Here is a 6,000-nt window from a genome sequence, read left to right on the forward strand (position 1 = left end):
GCTGGGGGGTGGGAGGGATGGTGGGGAGGGTGAAATGGATAAAGGAGATCAAATATATGGAGACAGATGTAACTAAAAATTTTGGTGGCTGTAGTGTCTACAGGGGCTTCCCAGGTGGCACTAGTGGCAAAGATCCTGCCTGGCAAAGCAGGAGACGTAAGAAATGTGGGTTGGATCCCTGGGTTGGGAAGATCCCCTGAAGGAGGGCATGACAACCCACGCCAGTACTATTGTCTGGAGAATCCCATGGACAGAGGAACCTGGCAGGCTATAGGCCATAGGGTCACAAAGAGTCAGACACGACTGAAGGGACTTAGCAGAGCAGAGCACAGCACAGTGTATCCAGAAGTAGAAATGGAATGCTGTACACATGAAACTTACATAATGTTATAAATCAATGTTAACGCAATAGAAAAACAATAAATAAATAGTCACTTTAAGATAAACCAAAGAAAAGATAATTTTCATCTACACTTGACATTTCAAAGGGATTGTTACGCAGAATCACACGGAAGCTCGAGCTTGTGTAAAGAGCTGACCAAACTTTCAGCACCCTGTCTTCCCCTGTGCTGGTTCCTCTCTGCACTGGCTTCTCCCTCCCACTCCACCACCTTCTTTTTCCCATGTTTATTCCTTATTCTCCTTCATCCAAATTCACTTACTGTCTGCAAGAGCCTACTGTGAAAAAAAAAAAATCACTGTTGAATACTGAACTTTGATTTTCCTGTCCTTAATATAAAGTTTGTCAATTTATGCCCTTAGAAGTCTCTCCCTCTCTCAACAAAAGAGCCGACCAGACGGAGTTATTTTTATTTCCCTGTTGCTCTTGGCTGATTTTCTTTTGTGCGTCAGAGGCTTTCAAAAGGTTCCCAACTCCAGATCCAAAAAGTGCAAAAAATGATTGAGTACAGAATAAAATATTCCTCTCATCCAGAGGGGAGCTCGAGGTCACAGGCTGGGGAAGGAATTGGGGTTCTGGAGCCCTACAGCAAGACTTTCCATGACCTACGGTCAGCCACAAGCTTCTGTTCTGTCCACCTGGGATAAAACCCAGGCCTTCATTTGGCAGATTAGCTCTGGGATGGTCATGCTGCTGCTGCTGCTGCTAAGTCGCTTCAGTCATGTCCAGCTCTGTGCGACCCCATAGACGGCAGCCCACCCGGCTCCCCCGTCCCTGGGATTCTCCAGGCAAGAACACTGGAGTGGGTTGCCATTTCTTTCTCCAATGCATGAAAGTGAAAAGTGAAACTGAAGTCGCTCAGTCCTGTCTGACTCTTCACAACCCCATGGACTACAGCCTATCAGGCTCCTCCATCCATGGGATTTTCCAGGCAAGAGTACTGGTCATAATGATTATTAAAATACAGAAGTGTTTCCTCTCTGATTGGCAAATACTGCCTCCCCATACACATATCCTGGCCTCCAAGACCCTTTCAGGATCCCTGTCCAAAACTCCTCACAATCAAGAGGCAAGGAGACCAACAGAGAGTCTCTAGGACCTTGTCTCAGTGTTCACAGAGCCTGACAAAACTACACTCCACTTTCATTTACGCTAGTGAAAAATGTGTGCATGTTTGTGTGTGTGTGTGTGTGAAAGTTGCTCAGTCATGTCCCACTCTTTGCGACCCCATGGACTGTAGCCCACCAGGCTCCTCTGTCTATGGGATTTCCCAGGCAAGAATACTGGAGAGGGTTGCCATTTCCTTCTCCAGCTGAAAAATAAAGGAGTTGAATTGGTTGTCTGAGCTGCACTTCGATTGCAATTATGTCAAGTTATTTATCCCTAAGGATAAGGACAAGACAGCAATATAACAATACGAAAAAAATTGTTAGGAGGGTGGAATCTCTGGCTATATTTTTCTGATAAGACAGTAGTGCCAAAACCCTGGGTTCAAGATGCCTGCAATGGAATCTCAGCTCTGCCATAGGCTAGCTTGTTGTACCTCCAATGACTCATCTATAAAAGGGGCTGGTAGGACTGTTACATACCTACTTCACGGGGTTATCTTGAGAATAAAATGTGCTCACGTTTGTTACATGCTTAGAATAGTGTCTGGTGCACAGAAAGTACCTTTAAGTGTTGATTGAGTACACAAATCATTTTGTATTCTTTCATAGAATGTTTGTTCAATAAATTAAAAAATTAAGTTTCACAACACAAAAGAAACAAAAAAGCAGCTGTGACACTATGAAAGGCCTACTATACACTTTCATTTAAAAACCCAGCATTAAAACATCTGGGATACAGATTTTACACTGGCCTGTGAATTTAGGGAAACACATTGGAAGCATTTCCACTACAGCATGAGACAGGATTTGTACCATCCCTTTTCTAATTAGAAATGTCACAGGCTTATGAGAAATTTAGGGTATGAGTTTCTCATTTTAACCCTGCAAAAACATTTATCCACACCCTGGTGGGAGAATACATTTTATTTTGTGGTGCTAAGACTTAAAGAATTAAAAACATCAAACCAGGTCCTGCACAGCTACAGCTTCTCTTATGTACACAGTGACTCAAACTAAGAGTTTAAAGGGTCATATCTTATGTACTGGGTCCTCTGGGTCCATCAATGTTTAGTAAACATCTAGAGTGGAAAGGAAACCGCTACACCTAGGAGCTAGCTCAATCAAAGCTCCTTTTAGTTAAAAGGGTGCACAACCTGAGCTCAAGCATAATTTGGAAACATGCTACAGAGATGCTAAGGAGACAAAGGAATTTCATCTGTTAGAGATTAAGGAGAGGAAACTACCAACAACAACTCTAGGGAATTCCCTGGCCATCCAATGGTTAGGATTCCGCACTCTCACTGCTCAGGAAATGGGTTTAGTCCCTTGTCTGGGAACTAAAACTCCGAAAGCCACTGACACAACCAGAAAACAAACAAACAGAAAAACTCTCTGGTAGGCTGCAGTCCATGGGGTCTGCACGACTGAGCGACTTCAATTTCACTTTTCACTTTCATGCATTGGAGAAGGAAATGGCAACCCACTCCAGTGCTCTTGCCTGGAGAATCCCAGGGACGGGGGAGCCTGGTGGGCTGCCGTCTATGGGGTCGCACAGAGTTGAACATGACTGAAGTGACTTAGCAGCAGCAGCAGCAGCAAGCTTATCCTCTAGGTTTCCCAGGTGGTAAAAAACCCGCCTGCCAATGCAAGAGACTTAAAGAGATGAGGTTCAATCCCTGGGTCAGGAAGATCCCCTGAAGGAGGGCCAGGCAACCCACTCAAGTATTCTTGCCTGAAGAATCCCATGGACAGAGGAGCCTGACGGGCTATAGCCAATAGGGTTGCAAAGAGTTGGACACGACTGAAGCAACTTAGCACAGGAGTTTATCCTCACAGAGTAAAGTATTAGGGCTTTCTTGATGGGGATAAAATTTACTAAACACAGTCTGGTTATACCTTTTCAACTTTCTTCTTTAAAAGTGAATTTCTCTAAAAATATGAGAAGGAATTCAGACTTCGCTTAGTGAGAAAACTAAAGCTTGTATTGTAGTCATTATCACTGAAATGTTATTAAAACTCTAAAAAAATAAAGAGTTGTGTAGGGATAGTTGTGATGGGAGCACAATAATATGAAAGTACTTAATGCCACTGAATTACATACTAAAACATGGTTAAAATGAAAAATTTTATGTTATGTGTATCAACACAACAAAAATAAAATAACATGGAAAACCCTGTAAGAGTTAAAGGTAAATGAATTTTATAACAAATCATTTTTAATTAAGAAATGCACATTTAGTAATCAGACAACTTCCGAGGAGGAGGGTCCCCCACTGCCTAGTTGTAAGCTAATCAACAAGCCTAAATACAGCACTTCTAGCCGTGGTTCCCAAATACTCTAACATCGGGTACAAACATGTTAAAGACACACCTTTCTCAAAGCCTTAACTACTCACACTTTTCATATGGATTGTGAGTTATACTAGATCCTGAGAAGACAAGCAGGGAGCTCAGACAATTAGTGGAAAGATCCTAAAACAACCTATAAAGGCTGTGTATAAATTCAAGCTAAAAGACTGTGCCCTATTCACTTGTATGTTATCATAAAACATTTAATACTGAAAGAAAATCTTATTCAAAGAGGCAGTGTGCAATTGTGGAGTCTGTTAATAGTTCAAACTATAGATTAATTTTCATTCTTTAGACTTTCATTGCGCCACCTTTAGTTAGCCATTTAACATAGCACCGAGGTCTGGGGATACCTGGCCTCCCTGAAGCCCTGAGAAAGCACTCAAAGGGCAGTCTAAACTGAAACCGGTAGGCCTGGCAAGTAAAGTAAGGGAACTCCTCATTTCGGGGAAAAACTTAGGGATAATCAAACGCATACACGTTTGTGGTCCTCAAGAACCTACTTGCCTTTAGTACTTTACAAAGACAGTAAAGATGGCAATAATCCCAAACTAGGAGAAGGAGCAAATAATACAGGCGTGGTGATAGTTCTGGACTGACTCTACAAGTCCTGAAGCGCCTCACACAATCCTATCCTAGGCTTGAAGCTCCACTTTCTTGGATCTGAGATCTAAGTCCCACATACCTGAAGCTGGAGCCCCTTTATACACACCCAGGTCCTTGCGCCCTTATCCCTGCCCCGCCCCGGCGTCATCACTTCGTGGGCGCCGCCACAGCTGGCAGCTGTGTGGCCACACGCCCAGGACGGTGCATCTGGAGGGCTGGGCGCTCAGCCTCGGAACACAGCACTTCCTGGTTGCTTTGGGATACTGTTCCCACCGCCACCGCCATCTCGGTCATCCCACAGCACAAACGGACCCCAGGGCCGCGAGATGACCTAGAGTCACCAGACACACTTGTACTGGGGGCCCCGCGGCGAGCTAGACGGATACACCTGCAGAAGACGCCCTCAACTTCGGCCTGGAGCCGGCGCGGCTCTGCAGTCCAGAGCCACCTGCCCCGGCAAAAGTGCGCGCCCAAGTTGACGGCGTCGACTCTGCAGGAATCCGGGCCGAAGGCATGCACTGGAGGCCCCCCAAATGCTGCCAAGGAGGCCGGTCCCGCGAGGCCGCAGGGAGCTGGTGCCCGTCGCCGACGCCACTGCCAAGGCTGCGTCCAAGCTGGGCGGGGAACGGCCCGCTGCCGGCGGCCGTCGGGAGGAGGGACGGAAAGCGAGCGCGGCGGAAACCCGCTCCCGCTGGAGCTGTGCGCGCCCCCGGCGGCGGCCGCGCGGCTCCTACCTGTGGCGTGAGGGCGGCCTCAGGAACCTGCGCGGCGGCGGCGGATTCTCGGGGCTCGGGCGCAGCTGGCACCGCTGGAGGCAGGGGAGCAGGGAAAGAGGCAGGGCCAGAGTGGGGACCGCGCCGTCGCCCGGAACTCCGCGCCGGGATTCGCGCTGGCCCAGCAGGGGTGGGGCGAGGCGGTGCCCAGCTAGGCAAGTCTCCGCGCAGGCTGGACGCCCCCGCCGGGTAGGAGGTCTCCGGCCTCTAAACCTCTTTGCTGATCCGTGTTTCTGACTCTTTTCTCCCAAAGTTTCATAATTCAACCGCATCAATCTAGGGTATGTTCACTAGCATTACTACTACTACTACTATTATTATTATATCGGGCGCTCTTGAGCCGCCAAGTGTGCAGGCACGGTTGTAGGAGCTTTGCCTACATAATCTTAATCTCCTCTACTGCAGTTGGTAGCCACAAATGGTCAATTTTGCAACTAGGGAACAGGAACCAAAAAGTGAAACAACTTGTCAGAGGTGACGCAAGAACTGGGATCTTTGTTGACGTCATCATCTTCCAATTCCTTGGCTTCATGTGTTATCAAGCAAGGAAAGTGAGACTCTGAAGTAACCAGTCTTAAGGTCACCCAATCAAGAACGCAGAAGACGGGAATTTGTATCTTGATGTCTTTGAAGTTCAAACTTCAGAAATCTTCGTATAAAATAATAAATCAGGAGTAAAGCATGGAAAATTCCATTCCACCCATTGTTGTTGTTCATTTGCTCAGTCATGTCTGACCCTTTGCGACCCCATGGACTGGAGCAT

General features: G+C 46.7%; 1 protein-coding gene across 2 annotated transcripts in view; it reads right to left on the bottom strand.

Annotated features, from left to right (window-relative positions):
- The window catches only part of PLD1 (phospholipase D1), a 231,167-nt gene extending 225,754 nt beyond the window's left edge, over positions 1 to 5,413 (bottom strand). For both annotated transcript variants that reach the window (XM_040248810.1, XM_040248789.1), the window contains exon 1: positions 5,199 to 5,413. The gene's annotated coding sequence lies outside the window, so the exon portion shown is untranslated. The remainder of the gene's footprint in view (positions 1 to 5,198) is intronic.
- Positions 5,414 to 6,000: the final 587 nt, after the last annotated feature.

The sequence above is a fragment of the Oryx dammah genome, unplaced genomic scaffold, assembly GCF_014754425.2.
Source record: "Oryx dammah isolate SB20612 unplaced genomic scaffold, SCBI_Odam_1.1 HiC_scaffold_2, whole genome shotgun sequence".
Classification (NCBI taxonomy): domain Eukaryota; kingdom Metazoa; phylum Chordata; class Mammalia; order Artiodactyla; family Bovidae; genus Oryx; species Oryx dammah.